The following is a 13,488-nucleotide window of genomic DNA, read 5'->3' as shown; positions in this document are numbered from 1 at the left end:
AAATAAGAAAAAAATCCAACAATTAAAAACGAGAATTTACCTATACATGCAGAATTAAAATTTGTAAGCAATTTCTATAACTAACCATGTAAAACAAAATAATCTAAAATATTATTGAGAAGGTATTTGTGATTATATTTTGAATGTATAGAAGACCACCAATCATTGATAATTTGGCCATAATTATACGTTGCTCTGTATAAAATATGAAAAGTAAGGGACAGTAGAGATTATTTGATCTCATGGTTATTACTCAAAATGTAAGAAGATGGAGATTTTTCAAAACATGCCTGTCAAGACACTGTCTCCTCACTTCTGATTCACAAGGTTTGGCACGGAGTGTATACATGAGTATTTCTGTTGTATGCCCCTGGTTCACATCAACTTCCTCCATTTATGGTGAGAGGAATTGAGTACCAGAGAGACTAAATACCTGACAATCTTGGAGGTATTCATATAAAAAAGTTATAATATAGTGGAGTCATTGTATTAGAATGGTATTTAATTACTTTATTGAGAATACGAAATATATGTTGGTGGCTTAAAGTCCCCAAATCCTATTGACAATAACTTTCTTGAAGATATAACTTTTGGAGATAAGAAAATTAGTATGCTCATAGGAACATGTATTAAACGCTCTATAAATGTTCTAAATTGTATTATCATTTCTTCTCTTCTGTGAGTGGCAGTGTTTCTCTTCATTTTGAATAGCCAATTTACTTTGCATCTTACTGAGTAGAAGGATGACTTTCAAAAAAAATGTAAAAACTGTTTTCATTCAGGTAAAATTTAATGGGTAATATAAATTACCCATTTTAAAGGGAACAATCCAGTGATATTTAGTACTTTTGCAGTGTGCGCAGTCACCACCTCTGTCCATTTCTAAAATATTTTAGTCACCTCAGAAGGAAAGCCTGTACGCAGGAAACAGTTCTTCCCTATTTCCCCCACCTCTACCTCTGGCGACCCCCAAACTGCATCTTGTCCCTATGGATTTACCTATTTTGGATATTTCATACCAATGAAATCACGTAATGTTACCTATGGCATCTGGTTTCTTTCTCTCAGCATAGTATTTTTGAGGTATATATATGTTGGGGCATATAGCAATACTTCACTCCTTTTTGTGGATGAATGACATTCCATTGTATATATATGCAACAATTTGTTTATCCATTTATCCAGTGATGGACATTGGACTGTTTTCACCTTCTGGCTATTGTGAATAGTTCTGCTATAAACATGTGTACATGTATTTGTTTGAGTACCAGTGTTCAATTTTGGGGGGTTTATATAGAAGGACTACTTTTCTGGTAAATGACATAAGAATTCCTGAATGAGTTTTCACAGATCTAAAATGAAAAATGCAATAGTAAAAGAAATGTTAAAGCAAAGATTTATCATACCAGACAAGTGTAAGCGAATAAATACAATGACGTTTCTTGCCTCCTATCTCCGGGTTCCTTTAGCTATGCATGTTTTCATTCCTTTCTTCTCACCTCCCTCACCCTTCTGCCCATCTCCATCACTATGTCACACTTTATCTCATCTCAGGAAATGAATGGGGGTGAAATAGTTAACAATTTATGTCACTCGTTGGGGTAAATTTCAAATTTCTTTTAGACATTCAAGACACAACATCTGTGATTTTACGGGACATGGTCTTGCTTATTTTAGCTAGACTACTCACAAACCCCTGGTAGAGTACCTTGCTAAATAAGTAGAAATGTGGACGAGCGCTTTTTAAATGTATTAAGGTCTTTGTGTTTTATGGCCACTCTGTAACAAGACTAGCTAAGTTTTATCTAAATGAGATATGAAGCCATAGATCTCTCTTCCTTTAACAGGCTTATATGATAGAAATAATTGGAATAATGCATGGTTGACTTTTTAAACTCTATTTTGGACTTGACTACTGAATTTGCGGAGACAATTGAAAATACTGAATCAACTTTTCAGATCTAATTACCATAATAATGATCTCTGAAAAACATTTTAAATGCTCATAAAAGTAATACTGCTTCATCGATTTGAAAACCCGAGCTTTGAAAGAAGCCTGACCTGGAATGTAATTATTTTATAAACAAAGCTGTATGGAAAACAAAACAAATACTTCATATTTGAATGCATTATCCTTTTTTATTAGAAGAATTAGATGGTTATGTCTGTGATCTAAGTTTTTAATTCATTTCACTTTTCTGACTTACACTCACAGACCCTCTTAATAGCTAAAGGATTTAATAACTACATAAAACTCATAAGTTACTTCACACAAAGTCACGTTGTTTCAATCTTTTTATCTCATTCACAGAACATATTTTTTTCCTGATAAGTACATGTTCATAAGTAAACTTTTCTACTTCATTACATCCTTAGTAAGTAATTCTCTTAGATTACAGAGACAACAAATCATCATGATTTACACTAGGTTTTCTATGGGAGAAAGGTGTCTGGAATTTACCATCAAAGTACTTTTACTTTCAACTTTTATCATATCACTGCCTCTTTGTAATTTCTTTGATGTGGTCTCTGTTTCAACTTGCAACTCAACAAAGTGGATAGGGTTGACTCTTTTAAAGATAGTACCCCATAAGTAAATGGATTGTTAAAAATAAGTAGTACTTAAAGTGAAAGCAAACTACATTTCTCTAAACTTAATATTTATTTATATTTTTCTTTAAATATATATGCTAACTACTAACTTGCAATAAAGCACAAAATACGGCAATTATGTTGTTTATATATCTATTATATATGTGTATGTTCTGTAGATTTCCCTTATATATAGTACATGATACATATGTATATAATTCAATTTAAAATAGCCCAGTTGAAATAATTTCAAGTCTTAAAATACACTAATTTTTTCTTTTTTTCCTTTCCTTTTTTTCTTTTCTTTTCTTTCCTTTTCTTTTTTCTTCTCTTTTCTTTCTTCTTTCTTTCTTTCTTTCAGCATTTTCCCCTCACCATTTCAATTTTAGTCTGGATTTTATTATAGAAAAAAGTCTCTCCTGACTTTTCTAGCCTGCCCCATGTGATTAACGGTGCTCCCCTTAGTTATGATATCATTGCAGTCTCAAATTCAGAGACATGGCACACATTGTAGACTTCTGCTTTTCTAATTACCAAAAGCCAAAATACACTAGGCAGTATTTAAACACAACTAAAGGGAGAATTCCTATTAGGTCAGAGAGCAGGAAAGAGAGGCTTAATGCTGAATTTACCAGTTGGAGCTATAAAGCCTCAAGTACGCTTTGTGATTTCTGCACGTCTTAGGCCCAACTAGGTCTGACAAAGCGCCATCAGAGCACACATTTCCTGTCTTAAGTCAACGTTGGATCCAGCCCCAGAAGTTCACAGTGTTGCACTGACTCTTTCCAGACTCTGGTCAGGACTAAGCCTTGCTTCACCTACGCATTCCTAGCCTGACTCCCTGCCTTAGAAAAGCTGAAGGTGTCTGGTTTGTTCAATCCATCTGAAATTTACTACCAAGAGTGAGAACTAAGTTTTCTGTCACTTTGGCCTGAACTATACCTAGACATATGGCCTAAATGTTGGGAGCATTCAGTTTCAGGCAAACTTTGTTTTACGTAGTTCTGCAGAAACATTATTTAAATATGAAATGTTTCTCTGGGAAAAATGGTTTTTCAAAATCTTGCTATAAACATTCAAGCCAAATTGGAACTTAGTCATTGGGAACCAGGGAGGGCATTTCAACATTTAGGAAAATCCTCCACAGAAAATTACAATTCCCCACAGAGTTTTGGAAAAACACATGTTAGCCCCTTACTTGCCATGGTAAGAGGATCTCAAAGTTAATTTAATATCTTTAAAGAAACTAGTTAGAAAGTGAATAAAGAGATGCTTAGTCATGACAACCACAGTTAGTCATCAAAATATTTTCCTGCCTATGACAGATCAGTGTGGTTTAAAACTGTCCACTAACAGTTATATTTCTTTATACATATGGTTTTCATGAAACCTAACATGAGAAGATTTTTATAACTTACTTCATTTGTAACGATATATAATCTAGTATTAGAGATAACCAACATAGCACTAGTGAGAATTCAGTACTCTCCTAGGAAGAATATCTCAAAAAAAAAAAAATAAATAAGATAACACACCACTTGTTTCTTTGTTAAAAAGCAAATTAAAGGCTTATCAATATATTTTTCTATTGTAGAGCAAAAAGAGATAAATAGTATTGTACTTCACCTCAGTTTGCTCCCTGTGATCTTCTTCTGTGCTCAGTGAGAAGGAAAACGTTGGAATAATTGCATTTGATTTATAAGAAAGGGAACAGAGGTACCCTTTTTCAATAGTCACAGACCCTCAACAGTAAAGCTATTGGTCACTAAATATCCTCTAATTCAGTAGGTCTTCACTATAGCTTGTTAGGAAATGATGAAACTGAAAATTTCACCTTCATTTTGGGTTAACACTGCTTTTCTCTCGTAGAAAATTCTCTACAACCTCACTGTAAGGGCTGCAAAGGATACCTTAAGTATCTGTGGCAGAAACCATGCCCATGACAAAAGGACTCCATTACTATCCCATTTAGCATATGTGTATTTCAGTAATTTGGAATGCAAAGAATACAGTAACAGTTCAATTAAAGTGGGTGGAGGCATAGCTTTTGCTTACTTGTTTTTGTTTTGCTGTGTCCTTTAATGAAATCACTAGTTTATAAAACAGTACTAAATTTGAGCTGCTTTGCCCAACTCAACAACACTCTGCTAACCCACCAAAGTACAAGGCCACACAACGGTCTTGATGTGCTGCCCTTTGTCCGTGACCAGGTAAAGGTAAACAGCATGGGAGATGGGTAGTTAGAAAGGTGATCTTCAATGTTACTCTGTCACTTGTCTTTTCTTGTTATACTATTTTCATTCTCATTAATCGCCTCTTTTTCCATCCAAGTGCTGATTCTTTCTTAGTTTGGTCTGCAACCTCAATCTAATAGCAATGGATCTAAGGCCAGTTATTTAGAATAATTATAGATTGGCTCATTGATTATATTTCAATATGAATGGGAAAATAAAAATAAGAAGGAAGAAAGGGTACATTAAGTTTGATTAAAATCACATTAATCATTGGTCTAATTGGTATTTTGTTGTCTTTTAATATACCATAAATAAAATTTGCCTTTTGATATTCTGAAATTTATCTTTGTCTCTGCTATAGTTTTTTTCTTTTGGTAGCAAAATTTATAACTCTTCTATAAGTAGAAGATAACTTTTTAAATTATTGAAGTTGAACTATAGCAAATAGAAAGCTATCTGAACCAAACTTTAAATGTCCTTGAGATTTTTAAATACCTGGGAAGAGATGATGTAAATACACGAAAATTAAGATGAAGAAAATACATCTACCAGATTGTTTTGATAGCATTTTGCTTTCAATGTTAGATTCCTTTTTATAGATAATTGGGAACCCAGAGTTTGTATCTGTGCTGGATTAATATATTTTGAGAGCTGGCTAAATAAAAGGAATAAGAAATACTCCCTCAGATGATGAAAAATGGAATTAAAGGTGATTCAGGGACAAAACCAAGTCTAGACATTCCTTCCAACCAGATCACCAATCAGAAAAAGGCAGAACGAAAGAAATCAAGTATGAGGCAATAAGAGCAAATGGGAGAAACAGAACAGGATTTGAGTGGCCTAAAAATTAACCACAATTATTATTAATACCGTGTCAATATCTCAGTGGCATGAATGAGTTGTTAAGATCACAATCAGTCAGGACATTGTGCAACATAATCATACATAAAAGTTCATTTAATATGCACACAAACCCATTCTGAATATATTGGAGTTTGGGTACTACCATCAGACCCTCTATAATTGCTGATCAAAGAACTAAATCTTGTTATCCAGGGCTGCCTGTGATATGTTCCAGTCTTTGCATCACTAGCTCTCAATTCAAAGTCTGAGGTGAACATATCTTATTAGCAGACCTAGGTCTTGTGTTTGCACCTTACCTCCAAGGGGTCTCATAAAGCGAGCAGCATTCTCAGATTTTACAATAGAAGAACATTCTACTTGCCAACAAGACTTGTAAGATGGGGAATTCCTACATAACTTAAAAAGGGGGTTAGAGTATTAAGAAATTTTAAAAAAGAAAAAGAAAAAAGAATGGTAAATGTCTAGTTAAGCTCATATAGTTAAAAAAAACAACAACCCATCCTTGCCACCCTTAGCCCACGGATCTAGGACTGAAGTGAGGGGAAAATGTGGGTTATCATCCACATAGCAGTTCTTCATTTCCATTTGATTATTAAAAATCCCATCCACAAAGGAAATGTTTTCAAATTCTAAGCCTGTTTTGGAAGATCTATACATTTTCATAAATTTCTTTTTATTCATTCTTTAATTTTGTTCCTGACCATTCACACATATCATTAACAATTGTCAGTGAATTAATGCAAATCTTACCTTCAGCTCATCTCAGGCAAAATAGAAAAGATATGGCACTCAAAATTTTGCCAAAGGGCATGTTTTCTGGTTCCATTTTCCTTTATAGCCCACCTCAGTAGAGTGTTCTACCACAAAATTGCAACTTCTACCTGCTAAACACTTATGGCATGAAACTTTAAAATAGACTAAAGTATTTTTCCCTTTAGTCAGTTGGTTGTAAGAATTCTCTGGGAGGCCATTTGTGACATTGATTTAAATGGAGAGAATAATGGAATCGAAATAAGAACAGGCCCATTAGAAATGTGAGTCACCAGCTCATGCAAATTATGTGTGCTTCCAGAACTTTCTTGGACTAAGTTCCATCTGTTAGGCTTCCATTAATAGGCATACCAGAACTTTATGGGTAGATGAATCAGATAATACATACTTCATGAGCTCAGGGAGTTTGATCACCTAATAGTCTCATAGTAGTAAGGCATTCAGTTTTTTTTCTTTGTTTCTAACATATAGTTTTGGAAACTTTCAAATATACAGAAAAGTAAAAGAATGGTATAACAAATCCCCAATACCTCTATCTCAAGCTATTCAATAATTATTAACATGCAGGCATTCTTATTTATCTATGCCTACCACTTTCACCCCTGACTAGAATTTTTTTTAAAACAAATACCACATGTTATCATTTTAACCATATATAATATCTCCAAGGGAAAAGAACTACATTTTTAAAAAATATAATGATACCATCAGCATACCTAAAAATTAACATTAATTCTTTATATCATTTAATATTCAACTTCAAATTTCTCCCTCTGCTATACACATGTATTTTAAAAAGTTACTTTGTTGGAATAGAATCCAAATCAATTGTACATATTGCATTAGGATATATTTTCTGTTTTTTTCTTAATCCATAATAACCACTCCTTCCATTCTGTTGTCATTTATTTGTGGAAGAAACAAAATCTTTTGTCTTGTGGAATTTCTCATATTCTGAATTGCCCCCTGCAGTGCTTTAAAACATGTTTTTCTACCTCCTGTATTTCCCATATAATGGAAGGTACCCAAATTCAGAGATAGTCTAGAAAAACAATATACATCTCAACTGTGCTTTTCAAAAATGCTAATATCATAAAAGATGAAGAACGGTTACAGGTTAAAAATGCTAAAGAACATGAAAACCAGAAGCTATGCATACTGAGAGATTTTATTGTGCTATAAATGACATTTTTTGGGACAATTGACAAAATTTGATAAGGTCTATAAATAGTTCATATTATTATGTTATCATTATCTCCTGATTTTGATCATTATAAGTAAGAGAATGTCCTTGTTTTTAGAGAAAACTGAAGTGTTTAGGTGTAAAGTGTCATATGTATAACTTATTTCTCAAATTGTTCAGAAAAATACATATATATGTGAATATATCTACATATATATTCATACATACAGTCACACATACACAGAGAGAAACAAGGAAGAGGAGAAGTAGGAAAGAGGAAGATCAAATAAATGTGGCAAAATGTTCATATTTGTGGAAACGATGAAAAGCTTATGGAAATTCTTTGTAGTATTCTTGCAACTTTTCTGAAAGTCTTTCTTCTATAAAAAATAAATATGAAAAAAATGACAGATTTGGGACTTGATTAAATTCATGTTCAACAATTTGGCAAGAGCATCTCATAGGCAGTGCTTTGAGCCTCCTACTGCATCACACCAGCAAGGACATTATGTCTGGCTGGCTGGCTGTTAAAGTGATGTTAAGACTGGCAAGTGGGTTTAGATGGTCAGCCTTATCCTGTTGTTCAAAAGATGCCATCAGTTTCACCTGGTTTTTAGTAGCTATTGATGATGATGGCCTACATTCATTATTTCATTAGGATTACAAAATATTTATATTCTAATTTCATCATTCCTTCTGCATTTCTAAGCTAGAATTCTCCTGCAGAGAGTTTTCATGTATCCACTATTTGGTTAGCTTGCAATACATTTGGTAAAGAGAACATAGATGCTTTCTTTCTTTTTAATAGTTTTCAGGAAAATGAGATGTTGCCACAATAACTTGTAAAGGCCCAGAAGGCCTTTTCAGTTATCATGTTAAACTCCTAAAATATAATATATTTAATGTATTTCAATGCATTGCTACCATTATTTTTCTTTATATCAAATTTTTTCATATCTAGCCAGTGGGAGCTCCTTCAAATTGATTCTTATGTACTTTATTATTATTAATTATTATTATTATTATTATTTTATTATTATTGTGTGTGTGGTTTTTTATAATGGAAGGCCCCTTACTGGTCCTGCTACCATGAGTGGTACAACCAGGGGAAAGTGGAGGGGAGCCAGGTAGTGTAAGGTGGGGTCATCTCGGCAACATTCGACTTACACACAGAACTAAACAGACAAGCACAGAGTCACTATTGTGGTTAGAAGCTGGCAGCATGGGAAAAGTGAGGAACAGGTGGGGAATTGGGGTGTAGTTAAGCACCCCCCAAACTGGGGTGCCTGGGGGGAGCTTGGTCTGCTTGAAAGTCACCGTAGTCTTTGAGCACTCTCTTTTTCCTGATCTAGTATATTTCTTGGCCCAGAACTTAAACCAGTCATTCCTTCAAAGATTCTTGGTTCTTCTTATTGAGAAGAGTCTTTAGGGTCTGTATTAGTTTTCTACTTTTGTGTAACGAATTACCGCAATCTAGTGACTTAAAACACACACACGCATATGTATATATACACTATATACATATATATAAGTTGTATATACACAAATAATATATTAAAATATATAATATATAAATAAAATTATAAATTGTATTTTATTACATATATGTTAAAATATGTATATACAAAATCCTACAGTAGGTCAGAAATTTGGACATGACTTACTTGACTCTTCTGTTTCGGGGATCACAAGGATGAACTCAAGGATTTAGCAGAGCTGCATTGTTATCTGGAGGCTTAAGCAGGGAAGAATCTGCTTTTAAACTCATTTAGGTTGCTGGTAGAATTCATTTTCTCGTGGCCGTGTGACTAAGGGTCCAGCTTCTTATTCCAGTCCTAGATGCCACCTACGTTCTCTGACACATGGCACTCTCTCCATAGGTAGTTCACATCACAGCAGCTTGCTTCTTCAAGCTCACAGGAGAATCTCTGTCATTAATGTTTCCAGATGTGGAGTTTTATATAATGTAGTGTAATCATGAGAGTGAGATCCTGTCGTCATCTGTCCTATTGGCTAGAAGCAAGTTACAGGTTCTGCATGCACTCAAGGTGAGGTTATACAAGGGTGTGCTTCACTGAGGGTATTTTTAGGGTTTGTCCACAACCTAGGTATTTGTGGTATCGCTGCTTCTGAGTTGGTCATTGCTTTTAGGCCTTTTTAGTAGACTGCATTAGGAAATACATTTCTTTTGAAAAGTAAAAATATATCATGAGTTTATTAATGGTGGTCACTGTTTTAGTCTGTTAGGAATGCTATAACGAAATGACACAGACTGGCTGGCTTATAAACAACAGAAATTTCTTTCTCTCAGTTCTGGAAACTGGAAGTCCAAGATCAGGGTGCCAGCATGGTTGGGTTCTGGTGAAAAACCTCTTTTGAGTTTTGGGTTACAAACTGCCAACTTCTCACAATGTCTTCATGTGGCAGAAAGGACAAAGGAACTCTCGCAAATCTCTTTAATGAGGACATTAATCTCCTTTACTCGCTCTGCCCTCATGACCTAATCATCTCCCCAAAACTTCACCTCCTAATACCATCATGCTGAGCATTAAGACTTCAACATATGAATTGGGGTGGGGGTGGGGGTGGGGAGGGAGAACAAACATTCAGACCATAACAGTACTTAATTATTGTGATTTTATATTACTATCTCTCTATTCTTACTATGAAAATCTTTGTTCCTAAAGACTTTATGATCATCTACTTACTTGCTTTGTTATAAACATATATGTATGTATGTATGTCTATACCTACAAACGTACACATGTAGTTTAAAATAATAGTTGTATTGCAAACATATTTGCCAGATATAGTTCAGGTTTTCCCATCCTTAGAATAGACACATTTGCTTTGATTGATTTGTGTCTTAGGTTTCTTAAAATTCTATAACAGCCCTCTCTTAAATTTTTGTGCCCTCTATGTGTCAAAAATGGGATATTGATTTCTAAAAATGCCTCTGATTCCTAAATTGGATGATTGTTTCTTTATGGAGCCACTTAATATGATTCTCTCTTCCCTGAAGTTCCTGTAAACTGCTGTCAGAGGCCTAATTATATTCAAGCACAAATTTTTGACAAGAATACTTCACATGGAATGCTGTTTATTTCCTGTTGTTTCACGTTGGGAAGAAATTACTGTCTAGATATTCACTTTCAGTGGTGCTAGGATTTATCAGTGGTTTCAGGTATAGTCAGCCTAACTCTGTATACAGTTTTCCATCCACTTATCCCCTAATGGTTTTAGCAGCCACTGATTATTGTTTATAACTCCATCATTTCCTTTGGTGTTTTAAAATGATAACTTTTTAATTCTATAATTTTTTTGCTTTCATTAATTATGACTCTTCTAGAATATTTTCCCCCATTAACTATTTGGTTCACCTAAAATAACAGCCCAAAAAAGAAAGAGTAAATACTTGAGTCTTTTCTTTTATAGATCATCATTCATAATAATGAATTGGGGCCAGAGTTGGAGCAAACTCTAGAAATGTCCAGGATTTTTAAACATTAATAGATTTTTATGTATTTGATATGCCTCAATTATTTCAATCATTATTCTTTCTGATACTAAATTGTTTCATATTTGGACAGTAAGAGTCCCTTCAAGTTGGCACCCATTTAATTCAGACATGACTCCACTAATATTTGACAGTTTTCTTGCATTCAGTAAAGAGATATCCCAGGCTCAAATTGGCCTGAAACATTAGTCAATGTTTTCTGTCCCAGGTTTGTAGTCAACCTTTTCCTCAAAGAATCCTGGTTTGTTTTAGTAGAAAATAGTATTTAGAGAGAACAATCTGGAAGTATCCCTTTGCATTTTTTTTTTTTTTGCCCTAGGCCATACAACTTTATTTTTTTTTCTTTTTTTTTTTTTAATAATGATTTTTTATTATATTATGTTAGTCACCATACAGTACATCCCCGGTTTTCGATGTAAGGCTCGATGATTCATTAGTTGTGTATAACACCCAGTGCACCATGCAATATGTGCCCTCCTTACTACCCATCACCGGTCTATCCCATTCCCCCACCCCCCTCCCCTCTGTAGCCCTCAGTTTGTTTCTTATAGTCCATAGTCTCTCATGTTTCATTCCCCCTTCTGATTACCCCCCCTTTCTTTATCCCTTTCTTCCCCTACTGATCATTCTAGTTCTTATGTTCCATAGATGAGAGAAATCATATGATAGTTGTCTTTCTCTGCTTGACTTATTTCACTAAGCATTATCTCCTCCAGTGCCGTCCATGTTGTAGCAAATGTTGAGAACTCATTCTTTCTGATTGCTGAGTAATATTCCATTGTATATATGGACCACAACTTCTTAATCCAGTCATCTGTTGCAGGGCATCTCGGCTCCTTCCACGATTTAGCTATTGTGGACATTGCTGCTATGAACATTGGGGTGCATATGGCCCTTCTCTTCACTACGTCTGTATCTTTGGGGTAAACACCCAGTAGTGCAATGGCTGGATCATAGGGTAGCTCAATTTTTAACTTTTTAAGGGACCTCCACACGGTTTTCCAGAGTGGCTGTACCAACTTGCATTCCCACCAACAATGTAGGAGGGATCCCCTTTCTCCACATCCTCTCCAACAATTGTTGTTTCTTGCCTTGTCTATTTTTGCCATTCTAACTGGCGTAAGGTGGTATCTCAGTGTGGTTTTGATTTGAATTTCCTTGATGGCTAATGATTTTGAACATTTTTTCATGTGTCTGTTAGCCATTTGTATGTCTTCATTGGAAAAGTGTCTGTTCATATCTTCTGCCCATTTTTTGATTTGTTTATTTGTTTCTCGTGTATTGAGTTTGAGAAGTTCTTTGTAGATCTTGGATACCAGTCCTTTATCTGTAGTGTCATTTGCAAATATATTCTCCCATTCCGTGGGCTGCCTCTTAGTTTTTCTGACTGTTTCCTTGGCTGTGCAGAAACTTTTAATCTTGATGAAGTCCCATAAATTCATTTTCCCTTTGCATTTTTTTAACACTAGCCTTTAGTATCTATTTTAGCATTAAGTAGGTTGGGTATAGGAAAATAATAAAATAAGTAGAAATATGTTGTGCGTGTATGTCAACTGTACTGTTAAATTTACTCCGAGTCTTATGAAAATATACTTTAAATACACAACTTGGGAAAGGGCATTGTATTTATTTTAGATGGTTGATAACACAGATGCCTGGGGTTCCCATTTTTCTAAGACATACTTGCTCCAGCTGTTGTTTATATTACACAGCTGTCCTCAGAATTTTCCATTTTCTATAGTACAACACAAAGCCAGATATTTCCAATAGTTCCAGTGTTCATGTCTCTCCAATGAATATACAAATATTCTGCAAATGATGTGAGCTGGCACACTGCAAATGCATGGATGAAAAAACTAACCAAGGAGCTGCTTATATCCTGACTCACTGTTTATTAATAATTCATTGTCAGTGCCAGATATGGATCAGCACATGCATGAAGAGATATTATAATTACAGAGAGATACATCATTTAAATAAAATGTGTGGTAGAAGAACCAGTATTTCTGAATATAATTAAAAGTGGTATGCGCTCTAGATTGAAATAGTTGAAGAAAATTAGCAATGTTTTGGAAATTTCATACCGATATCTTCTTTATTTATTCTTAATTATGAGTGAACATGGGAGTTCGCTAGAGGATTATATCTTCAGGTGTTAACTTTTAAATTGTAAGTACTCTAAGACCAATCACGTGTTACATTATTGTTAGGTCATATGACTGTTTTTCATCAGTAACTTGCAGGAATTAAGTGTACAGGTGTCTGTAGTGAGAAGTTGATGTGGGAGAGATATCTAGGAAGATTCCTGTTGGCAAGAAATGGGGAAA

Source organism: Ursus americanus, chromosome 1, assembly GCF_024610735.1.
Source record: "Ursus americanus isolate L20-20 chromosome 1, mUrsAme1.1.p, whole genome shotgun sequence".
Classification (NCBI taxonomy): domain Eukaryota; kingdom Metazoa; phylum Chordata; class Mammalia; order Carnivora; family Ursidae; genus Ursus; species Ursus americanus.
Note: the sequence above shows the minus strand (reverse complement) of the source record.